General features: G+C 42.7%; 1 non-coding gene and 1 pseudogene across 1 annotated transcript; one reads left to right on the top strand and one right to left on the bottom strand.

The window, feature by feature from the left end:
* Positions 1 to 5,320, top strand: part of LOC121574889 — a 46,597-nt pseudogene extending 41,277 nt beyond the window's left edge.
* A 5,398-nt stretch (positions 5,321 to 10,718) lies between these two features.
* trnas-uga lies at positions 10,719 to 10,794 on the bottom strand. Its single transcript has one exon. It is a non-coding gene; the product is annotated as a tRNA-Ser (tRNA).
* Between the last annotated feature and the right edge of the window lie 1,631 nt (positions 10,795 to 12,425).

Raw genomic sequence — 12,425 nt, 5'->3', positions numbered from 1 at the left:
ACTTAGGGTCCAGGTCTGCCCAGTAGACTGGACCAATGACAGCAGTCCACACTTAGGGTCCAGGTCTGCCCAGTAGACTGGACCAATGACAGCAGTCCACACTTAGGGTCCAGGTCTGCCCAGTAGACTGGACCAATGACAGCAGTCCACACTTAGGGTCCAGGTCTGCCCAGTAGACTGGACCAATGATGGCAGTCCACACTTAGGGTCCAGGTTAACATGTAGAAAAAGAGGGAAGAGTGGATCCAATCCGTCTTCTGGTTGGCCACAACAAGTCACATCAGTCTAAAGGCATGTCAGTCAGTCAGCTGTAGACCATAAGCTCTCTAAATTCATCTTAAACATATTACATGGTTCAACTATGTGCATATAACATTTACAGAGTCCCCCCCCCCCTCACTATTACTACTACAGCAGCAGATCCAGTGACTACAGTGTCTGACAGAGCAAACTGCTGGTGACTCACACAGCAAGCCTCTTTGATCTCACTGTGGAGAGAAAATACACTCCCTCTGCTGGTCGGTTGTGGAAGTGTTATCCATCTTTTTGCTTTACTGGTTGGTGACTGTAGTCTCCCTCCCCTAGTGTCAGTCTGCCTGGTGTGGAATTTGCCAGAGCCGGAATGCCCGCTAGTGTCATCTTGAGAATGTTTACAGTCTGGTTAGTTTGACAGGAAATGTATGGTGAAACATTCTGTGGTCATGGTTACCCCTCCATGTCTCCCCTGTAGTTGGCTGAACTCAGCCCTGAATTCACAGACAGATAACAGAAATCTGATGTCTCAAATGCAGCTGTAGCACCCAGTGAGGTTTTGGTATTTGACAATTGTTCTGGTTTGAGAATGTTTCAGAGTTGGTAGGCTGATGGTTGGTAATTCAGGGTACTGTGTGGGGTTCGGTCATCTGTCTCTCAGAAATGAGGAATATTATTATATTCCTTGGAATATTGTCGAAATTGAGTGGAGCAAATAGGGTATATTACTAATTATGTATTTCTGTCAGCACAATATATATAAATATCATATTGTGTCCTTTAATATCTGTCAATAAATGTGTAATCCTCTTTTACAGCTTTCTAGAAAAGATTGACATTGTGAAGCAGAGTGACTACTCTCCCACTGATCAGGACCTGTTGAGATGTAGAGTACTGACTTCAGGGATTTTTGAGACAAGATTCCAAGTGGACAAAGTCAATTTTCAGTGAGTTCGAAATGGCAGCCATTTTTCTTTAAGATGACTACCCTAGTTAACTGTTGATCCCTCTGTGCTACTTGTTATCAGTTGTCTATTGGGCAGTAAGTAACTCTCATTGTCTTTTCTCCTCTCCCAGTATGTTTGATGTTGGAGGTCAGAGGGATGAACGCCGAAAGTGGATTCAGTGTTTTAATGGTAATATTGTATTTCTACCTCCAATAAGTGTACAAGCAAATGGCATGGGGATGCATCCACCTTCACATCCATGCACATGTCCTGTATTGTGTCTAACCCAGTGGTGGTTATCTCCTTGTCTGTCTGTCTGTCTGTCCCTCCAGATGTGACAGCCATTATCTTTGTGGTGGCCAGTAGCAGCTACAACATGGTGATCCGGGAAGACAATCAGACCAACCGGCTGCAGGAGGCCCTCAACCTCTTCAAGAACATCTGGAACAACAGGTAAGACCTCTCTGGCCTCTCCCACTTTCAGTCCCCTTACAAAGCCACTCTTGTCCTTGACATACTGTCGTTTTGTGTGAATCCCAGCCACAGCAGTTGCCGATATGGATTGTTGACCTTTTGTGCTCATTTAAATTGTCATTGATTTGAATACATCCACTTCAATTCCCTTTGTGGTTGTTTCTCTCCTCAGGTGGCTACGGACCATTTCTGTCATTCTCTTCCTGAACAAACAGGATCTGCTAGCAGAGAAGGTGCTTGTGGGGAAATCTAAAATTGAAGAGTATTTCCCAGAGTTTGGGCGCTACACTACACCAGATGATGGTAAGGGAAACAGTAATACTCTTGAGCAACTCTCTACTGGAACTATTCAAGGCTGTCAACGTTTCAAGTTTATCTGTAAATGTAACAATTGTAATAATATAACTTGGAACACTTCGGAACTCTTTGCGAACTCTTCTCTGGTGAAGAATTAATCTTGTTAACATGGATTATTTTACTGATCTAAATGAAAATGTCTGGTATACAGTGATTTAACAGATGCGGATATACAGTTGAAGTCGGAAGTTTACATACACTTAGGTTGGAGTCATTAAAACTCGTTTTTCAACCCCTCCACAAATTTCTTTTTAACAAACTATAGTTTTGGCAAGGCGGTTAGGACATCTACTTTCTGCATGACACAAGTAATTTTTCCAACAATTGTTTACAGACAGATTATTTCACTTATAATTCACTGTATCACAATTCCAGTGGGTCAGACACTAAGTTGCCTTTAAACAGCTTGGAAAATTCCAGAAAATGATGTCATGGCTTTAGAAGCTTCTGATAGGCTAATTGACATAATTTGAGTCAATTGGAGGTGTACCTGTGGATGTATTTCAAGGACTATCTTCAAACTCAGTGCCTCTTTGCTTGACATCATGGGAAAATCAAAAGAAATCAGCCAAGACCTCAGAAAAAATATTTGTAGACCTCCACAAGTCTGGTTCATCCTTGGGAGCAATTTCAAAACGCCTGAAGGTACCACGTTCATCTGTACAAACAATAGTACGCAAGTATAAACACCATGGGACCACGCAGCCGTCATACCGCTCAGGAAGGAGACGCGTTCAGTCTCCTAGAGATGAACGTACTTTGGTGCGAAAAGAGCAAATCAATCCCAGAACAACAGCAAAGGACCTTGTGAAGATGCTGGAGGAAACAGGTACAAAAGTATCTATATCCACAGTAAAACTACTCCTATATCGACATAACCTGAAAGGCCACTCAGCAAGGAAGAAGCCACTGCTCCAAAACCGCCATAAAAAAGCCAGACTACGGTTTGCAACTGCACATGGGGACAAAGATCGTACTTTTTGGAGAAATATCCTCTGGTCTGATGAAACTAAAATAGAACTGTTTGGCCATAATGACCATCGTTTTGTTTGGAGGAAAAAGGGGGCTGCTTGCAAGCCGAAGAACACCATCCCAACCGTGAAGCACGGGGGTGGCAGCATCATGCTGTGAGGGTGCTTTGCTGCAGGAGGGACTGGTGCACTTCAAAAAATAGATGGCATCATGAGGAAGGAAAATGATGTGGATATATTGAAGCAACATCTAAAGACATCAGTCAGGAAGTTAAAGCTTGGTCGCAAATGGGTCTTCCAAATGAACAATGACCCCAAGCATACTTCCAAAGTTGTGGCAAAATGGCTTAAGGACAACAAAGTCAAGGTATTGGAGTGGCCATCACAAAGTCCTGACCTCAATCCTATAGAAAATGTGTGGGCAGAACTGAAAAAGCGTGTGCGAGCAAGAAGGCCTACAAACCTGACTCAGTTACACCAGCTCTGTCAGGAGGAATGGGCCAAAATTCACCCCTTATTGTGGGAAGCTGGTGGAAGGCTACCCGAAACGTATGACCCAAGTTAAACAATTTAAAGACAATGCTACCAAATACTAATTGAGTGTATGTAAACTTCTGACCCACTGGGAATGTGATTAAATAAATAAAAGCTGAAATAAATCATTCTCTCTACTATTATTCTGACATTTCACATTCTTAAAATAAAGTGGTGATCCTACCTGACAGGGAATTTTTACTAGGATTAAATGTCAGGAATTGTGAAAAACTGAGTTTAAATGTATTTGGCTAAGGTGTATGTAAACTTCCAACTTCAACTGTATAAATGATGTCCACTGAGTTTGGTGTCTTTGCCCTTCCTAACCAGCAACACCAGAGCCAGGGGAGGATCCTCGTGTCACAAGGGCAAAGTACTTCATACGTGATGAGTTTCTGGTACGTTCATTCATGTCTAGTCACTTTTTTGTTGACCTTCTTGTGTAAGAAACCAAGCATATAGAAGTAACAAATGTGTATAGAAGTCTCAGACCAATATGCAAACAGCCATATGTGATTATGAATCCCTTCTCTTCTCTGTGGCCTTTTCAGAGGATCAGCACAGCCAGCGGAGACGGAAGGCATTATTGTTATCCCCATTTCACCTGCGCAGTGGACACTGAAAACATCCGGCGCGTCTTCAACGACTGTCGAGACATCATTCAGAGGATGCACCTACGACAATATGAGCTCTTGTGATGTGAGTGGGAGGAGAGACTCCCGGTGTTCTGCCTATCCTTGATCAGTTAGTCCCCTCCTCACTCAACCAACCCTCCCCTTCCATCCTGAAAAACAAACATCTTCTCCTGGGGACACTGTGTTTCAAATAAAGGAAGTGACAGTGCAGCCGACAGACTCCTAAACACAGTACTGTACCTGTAACAAGCCAGGACTGCTGAACTCTCCACTGCACTTTGAACCTGTGCTCAGGACTGCAATGTACAATCCGTGGCTCTTTTCCTCTCGCTATCTCTCTCTCTCTCGCTCAAACACACACGCACGGAACCTTCTCTCGTTTTCAGTGTCTCACATTCATTATTTTACTTGGAAATATCTCTCACACACACACACACACACACACACTTTTACCTTGTACAACTGTTTTCAGTCTTGAGTTACTCTGGCGAGAGATGTTCTCGAGAGATGCAGTATATGCACTGAAGAATGCTCTGGGAAAAAAACGATGGACAAATCGAAAAGATGGAGGAATGTAACCAATAAAGAAGCGGGTTGTGAGCACATTCTGCCTGGGGATGGATGGATGCATGTAGAACTGAGTGTGACTGTCACATTACTTGCTTTTCTGGAATCAGTGAGGAGGAAAATCTAAACATACAATACATGAATTCATGCATACAGTGAATGTCATGCAGTGCAAAAAAATCCAAGCTATATATATAGATATTTATATATGTATATATATAAATATTATATATTCCTGTAATAACACAAGTCAACTTTTAAGTTTGTTAGTTCCACATGTTGTATGTTGGTGTACGCTGTGTGTGCGATCTGCCTTTGTTCACCATTTAACCCTGTTTCTCCTGTTTCCTCCCAAATCAACCGTTCTCTTCTCCTTGTCCCCCCCTTCCCACTGCTACCCAACTCCAGCTCCCAAAACATGAACTATTATAGGACCGGCTTTATTTAATAAGTAAAGAATAACCACAACAAACGGAAAGACAAAGTTGAGGAAGCAAAGGATAGACATGACATGCACACACAAACACACACACACACAAACACACACACACACACAAACACACACACACACAAACACACACACAAACACACACACACACACAAACACACACACAAACACACACACAAACACACACACACACACACACAAACATACACACACACACACAAACACACACACAAACACACACACACACAAACACACACACACACACACACACACACACACACACACACACACACACACACAAACACACACACAAACACACACACAAACACACACACACAAACACACACACAAACACACACACACAAACACACACACACAATCACACACACACAAACACAAACACACACACAAACACACACACAAACACACACACAAACACACAAAAACACAAACACACACACACAAACACACACACACACACAAACACACACACACACACACAAACACACACACAAACACACACACACACACACACACAAACACACACACACACACGCACAAACACACGCACACACACACAGAGTCCTGCCCTCATCACTTATCCCTCCACATCCCTGTCTTGTTCCCTGGCACCTCACCTCTCCTGTCTCCCAGCCTCCGAGCATTCAGTATGTCTGTCTGTCTTTATTTTACTGCTGGACTATTATTCTTGTACAGACTGTAAAATGTATTATTTTGTACAGCTTTATTGAAAAAAATTACTTATAGAAGATCCCTGTGCCTTGATCACGACTGTACGTGTAAAATGAGCTAAGATGTAAGGTAAATTTCACTGCGCTGTACAGCTAGGCAGGCCTCAGCCGCCCCCTGTGCTGGTGCACCCTGGGTAGGGGTGGGGTGAGGGGACGAGGCTGCCATCTGTTGCTTAGTTACCATTTTCCCACATTTGTTTGTCCATTGATTAATTTGTTTTGCTTTACTTTCCTATGATTTATATAATAGAAATGTAAAGAAGAAAAATAAGCAGACATGCCACCCAAATGTTGTGTAGTAAAAGATATTGAACCTTAACACGATTTAATATATATCAGATATATTTCAGATTGTATATTTTATATGTATGTTATTATCTATAGTATCTCCATTGTGAGCTCTCCCCAGGTTTTCTTTGTTTTTTGTCACCAACATCGGCCTACATTTAATCTGGGTGTAACGGGAGGAGTTTATACTCATTTAATCTGGGTGTAATGGGAGGAGTTTATACTCATTTAATCTGGGTGTAACGGGAGGAGTTTATACTCATTTAATCTGGGTGTAATGGGAGGAGTTTATACTCATTTAATATGGGTGTAACGGGAGGCGTTTATACTCATTTAATCTGGGTGTAATGGGAGGAGTTTATACTCATTTAATCTGGGTGTAACGGGAGGAGTTTATACTCATTTAATCTGGGTGTAATGGGAGGAGTTTATACTCATTTAATCTGGGTGTAATGGGAGGAGTTTATACTCATTTAATCTGGGTGTAACGGGAGGAGTTTATACTCATTTAATCTGGGTGTAACGGGAGGAGTTTATACTCACTTAATCTGGGTGTAATGGGAGGAGTTTATACTCATTTAATCTGGGTGTAATGGGAGGAGTTTATACTCATTTAATCTGGGTGTAATGGGAGGAGTTTATACTCATTTAATCTGGGTGTAATGGGAGGAGTTTATACTCACTTAATCTGGGTGTAATGGGAGGAGTTTATACTCATTTAATCTGGGTGTAATGGGAGGAGTTTATACTCATTTAATCTGGGTGTAACGGGAGGAGTTTATACTCATTTAATCTGGGTGTAACGGGAGGAGTTTATACTCACTTAATCTGGGTGTAATGGGAGGAGTTTATACTCATTTAATCTGGGTGTAATGGGAGGAGTTTATACTCATTTAATCTGGGTGTAATGGGAGGAGTTTATACTCATTTAATCTGGGTGTAATGGGAGGAGTTTATACTCACTTAATCTGGGTGTAATGGGAGGAGTTTATACTAATTTAATCTGGGTGTAATGGGAGGAGTTTATACTCATTTGTATTTCTTTTTTTAAGCTTTAACTCTTTTAAAGGAGAGGAAAATATCCAAATGCAAAACATCGCTTGTTTCTACATAAACCAAATTATTTTTGCTTAAAAAAAAGAAGAAAAAATGTATTCGTGTTTGGTTCATTTTTAGTTCCGCCTTGCAGAGGCTGAGTACCATTTCTCTTTCTAAACTGCCATTTTCTGTCATGTCCATATTCTTCTATGGCCGCAGCCTTGCCCTACTACCAGGTGACAACCAAGATGACCCTCTCTGTACTACAAAAAATGACAGTACACATTCAGCCATATGACTATGCTCCGCCATGGCCCTGTGTGTTACAAATGCATAGTAGTATTTATGTATTTATTTGTCAACTTTTGCCAGATTTGGACATGAGAGTACACTAAGCCTCACTCTTGAGGCATAGCCCTTGCCTTTTTCCAATGGGGGTACTGTGACGGTGGTGGGAAACCAGATTTCAGCTATTACGTTCATTTAGTATGTTTATGTTGATGTCTCTCCTCTGTTTCCCTAGCCAAACTCGCTGCAGCAATAAGTGAGTGTAATTCTAGCACCAAAAAACACCTTGCTTTTTTTTTTTTTTTTTACATTGAGTGTTTTCAGTGTATGTTGCTTTTCCATGTGTCTAATACTTCCTGTACATTTTGTACAAAGACTTAAATGACGGCTGTAAAAGCAGAGTGTTACACTGTCTGAGTAAAGCACACACACACACGGGATACGAGGGTTTGTCGGGTACAACAACTGGATAGATCATGAGTTCAAGTTTCAAAGTTTATTCGCCATGTGCATAGGATACAACAGGTGTAAAACAGTGCAGTGAAATTCTTCCCTTGAGAGCTCTTTCCTAACAATGCGGTGATAATCATATAGAAAATAGAATAAAAAATGAAAGTAAGAATAAAAATCACACAAGAACTACGATGAGCGTTAAAGAACACGAGAATGCAAGTATATACAGGTCAGTGTCGGTACCTTACTCAATGTGCAGGAGGCCCCGTGTAGCTCAGTTGGTAGAGCATGGTGCTTGCAACGCCAGGGTTGTGGGTTTGATTCCCACGGGGGGCCAGTATGAAAATGTATGCACTCACTAACTGTAAGTCGCTCTGGATAAGAGCATCTGCTAAATGACGTAAATGTAAAATGTACTGGAGTGGTTGAGGTGGGTTTATACGTAAAATAAGTGACCAGTAGTAGGATGTACAGTGAGCTCCAAAAGTATTTGGACTGTGACATTTTTGTTTTGTTTTGGCTCTTTTGAAATGATAAAGTGCAGACTGTCAGCTTTCATTTGAGGGTATTTTCAGCCCTATCGGGTGAACCGTTGTACATAGTGCCCATATTCATAGCAGACAATGACTATATCAAGCTTGTGACTCTACAAATGTGTTGGATGCGTTTGCTGTTTGTTTTGGTTGTGTTTCAGAAATGAATGGTAAATAATGTATTGTGTCATTCTAGAGTCACTTTTATTGTTAATAAGAATATAATATCTTTCTAAACACTTCTACATTAATGTGGATGCTACCATGATTACGGATGAATCGTGAATAATGATGGGTGAGAAAGTTACGGACGCATAAATATCATACCCCCAAGACATGCTAAGCTCTCACCATTACAATAACAGGAAAGGGTAGCATTTTGGGGGGGGTTTATGATACACTACATGGTCAAAAGTATGTGGACACCTGCTCGTTGGACATCTCATTCCAAAATCATGGGCATTAATATGGAGTTGGTCCCACTTTGCTGCTATAACAGCCTCCACTCTTCTGGGAAGGCTTTCCACTAGATGTTGGAACATTGCTGTGGGGACTTGCTTCCATTCAGCCACAAGAGCATTAGTGAGGATGGGCACTGATGTTGGGTGAGTAGGCCTGGCTCACAGTCGCCGTTCCAATTCATCCCAAAGGTGTTCGATGGGGTTGAGGTCAGGGCTCTGTGCAGGCCACTCAAGTTCTTCCACACCGATCTCGACAAACAATTTCTGTATGGACCTCGCTTTGTGCACGGGGGCATTGTCATGCTGAAACAGGAAAGGGCCTTCCCCAAACTGTTTCCACAAAGTTAGAAGAACAGAATCGTCTAGAATGTCATTGTATACTGTAGCGTTAAGATTTCCCTTCACTGGAACTAAGGGGCCTAGCCCGACCCATGAAAAACAGCCCCAGACCATTATTCCTCCACCAAACTTTACAGTTGGCACTATGCATTGGGGCAGGTAGCGTTCTCCTGGCATCCGCCAAACCCAGATTCGTTTGTCGGACTGCCAGATGGTGAAGCGTGATTCATCACTCCAGAGAACGCGTTAGCGGTGAGCTTTACGCCACACCAGCCGATGCTTGGCATTGCGCATGGTGATCTTAGGCTTGTGTGCGGCTGCTCAGCCATGGAAACCCATTTCATGAAGCGCCAGACTAACAGTTCTGCTGATGTTGCTTCCAGAGGAAGTTTGGAACTCAGTAGTGAGTGTTGCATTCAAGGACAGGTGATTTTTACATGCTTCAGCACTCTGCGGTCCCGTTCTGTGAGCTTGTGTGGCCTACCACTTCGCGGCTGAGCCATTGTTGCTCATAGACGTTTCCACTTCACAATAACAGCATTTACAGTTGACCGGGGCAGTTCTAGCAGTGCTGAAATTTGACAGACTGACTTGTTAGAAAGGTGGATTCCTAGGACGGTGCCACGTTGAAAGTCACTGAGCTCTTCATTACGGGCCATTTTACTGCCAATGTTTGTCTATGGACATTGCATGGCTGTGAGCTCGATTTTATACACCTGTCAGCAACGGGTGTGGTTGAATAACCGAGTCCACTTAGTTTAAGGGATGTCCACATACTTTTGGCCATGTGGTGTATTTATCCCTGTAACGTTCTCACTCATTCAGGATTATCCATAATCATGGTAGCATCCACATTAATGTAGAAGTGTTTAGAAACATATTATATTCTTATTAACAATAAAAGTGACTCTAAAATGACACAATACATTATTTACCATTCATTTCTATTGGGCACAGCAAATGCATCCAACAAAAAAAGAGTCACAAGCTTGATGTTGTCATTGCGTGCTATGAATATGGGACCAAATACTTAACTTTTTACTACTTCAATAAACATAAGTGAATTTGTCCCAATACTTTTGGTCCCCTCAAATGGGGGGGACTATGTACAAAAAGTGCTGTCATTTCTGAACGGTTCACCCGATATGGATGAAATACCCTCAAATTAAAGCACAGTCTGCACTTTAACCTCATAGTCATTGTATGATTTCAAATCCAATGGTAATATACAGTATACATGTAAACATGAGTAATAGTGACCCGTAGCAGGATAAATACTAATCAATGGACAGCAGCGTAATGGAGTAATACATCTAATCACATTTTATTAGATGCTCTTAGCCAGATCGACTTACAGTAGAGCGTGCATACATTTTCATACTGGTCCCCCGTGGGAATTGAACCCACAACCCTGTCATTTCAAGTGCCATGCTCTACCAACTGAGCCACACAGGACCCAATAATCATTTTAGCAGCAGCGTAGGTTGTGTCTGAGTGGGTAGAGACCTGTGGATGGGCATAGAGTCAGTGTGGATAGTCTGTGGGAGAGGGAGTAGTTGTTAGCCATTTAAAGTCTTATGGTCAGGGGATATAAGCTGTTTAGGAGTCTTGATGCACCGGTACCTCCTGCTGGACAGGAGCATGGAGAACAGTCCATGTCTTGGGTGGTTGGAGTCTTTGGCAATTTTTGGGGCCTTTCTCAGACATCGCCTGGCATGTACGTCCTGGATGGATGGGAGATCGCCTCCCAGTGATGCGCTGGGCGGTCCGCACCACCCTCTGTAGGGCCTTCCGGTCACTGGCGGTGCAGTTGCCATACCAGACGGTGATACAACCAGTCAGGATGCTCTCAATGGCACAGCTCAACCCCCCTGTTTCCTGTAGTCCACGATCAGCTCCTTGGTCATCCTAACGTTGAGGGAGAGGATGTTGTCCTGGCACCACACTGCCAGTTCTCTGACCTCCTCCCTGTAGGCTGTCTCATCGCCGTTGGTGATCAGGCCTACCACCATTGTGTCGTCATTAAACTTGATGGAGTTGGAGTTGTGCGTGGCCACACAGTCTTGGGAAAACAGAGAGTACAGGAGGGGTCTAAGCACACACCCCTGCGGGGCCCACGTGTTGAGGGTCAGCTTGGCAGAGGTGTTGTAGCCTACTTTCAACACCCAGGGTTGGCCAGTCAGGAAGTACAGGATCCAGTTGCAGAGGGAGGTGTTCAGTCCCAGGGTCCCGAGCTTGGTGACGAGCTTGGAGGGCACTATGGTGTTGAACGCTGAGCTGCATACAACTCACTTACCTGGTGGTGCTGGTGAATGAAAAATGAAAGAACTACATGAAGATGGTGACAATGCCCAGTGGTAGGCTACAGAATGGCCTCTCCAAAAACAACACCTGGGCCTTAACCTCTTTAGGGTTTGCAGATCTGAAGGGAATGGATAGGTGTAAAACTAGGTTATTATACTGTGATTTTCAGATAGCCTTCCAATTGGTCTAGGGGAGCTTCCTGGTTATGTCGCTTACACCTATTCACTTATTTTAGATCTGCAAACCTAGAAGGGCTAGTGGCGAGAGGTTGTTTTTGGGTAGTCTCTGAGACTAAGGCTCTCTATAGCTATGGTCTCTTGAATTAATGGTGTATAGATTATCATCAATGGTGTGAGGCTGTTATGATCTGTTTGTCCAGTCAGATGTCAGCTTCAAAACAGGATCTGCAAACCTTGCATGTTGCCACAGCCTCATAAGATTGAACATTTAGGAACTGGTCAGTTATTCAGTAGCCTGACCTATTATAACTTTTAAAAACGTAACTCTGTGGAAGATGAAAGTAGTCTTGTTACTCGCCTGGTAATTACTTGAACAAAGAATATCCCAGATATCTGATCATCTGAATAGTATTGTATTACTAGGCCAAGAGACTTCATTCCCTGGTTTCCTTTACTTAATCTACACTGATTTCAAAGAAATGTAGAGGTCACAGCAAATACCAGGTAGGCACTAGGCAGATATCCAACACAATATGTTGACCTGTGTTCAGATAAATGCAGCTGAACGAGATGGATGGATTTTAAACTATTGACATTCATCCCAG

The sequence above is a fragment of the Coregonus clupeaformis genome, chromosome 10, assembly GCF_020615455.1.
Source record: "Coregonus clupeaformis isolate EN_2021a chromosome 10, ASM2061545v1, whole genome shotgun sequence".
Taxonomy (NCBI): Eukaryota; Metazoa; Chordata; class Actinopteri; order Salmoniformes; family Salmonidae; genus Coregonus; species Coregonus clupeaformis.
Note: the sequence above shows the minus strand (reverse complement) of the source record. Positions and strands in the feature narration are given on the sequence as shown.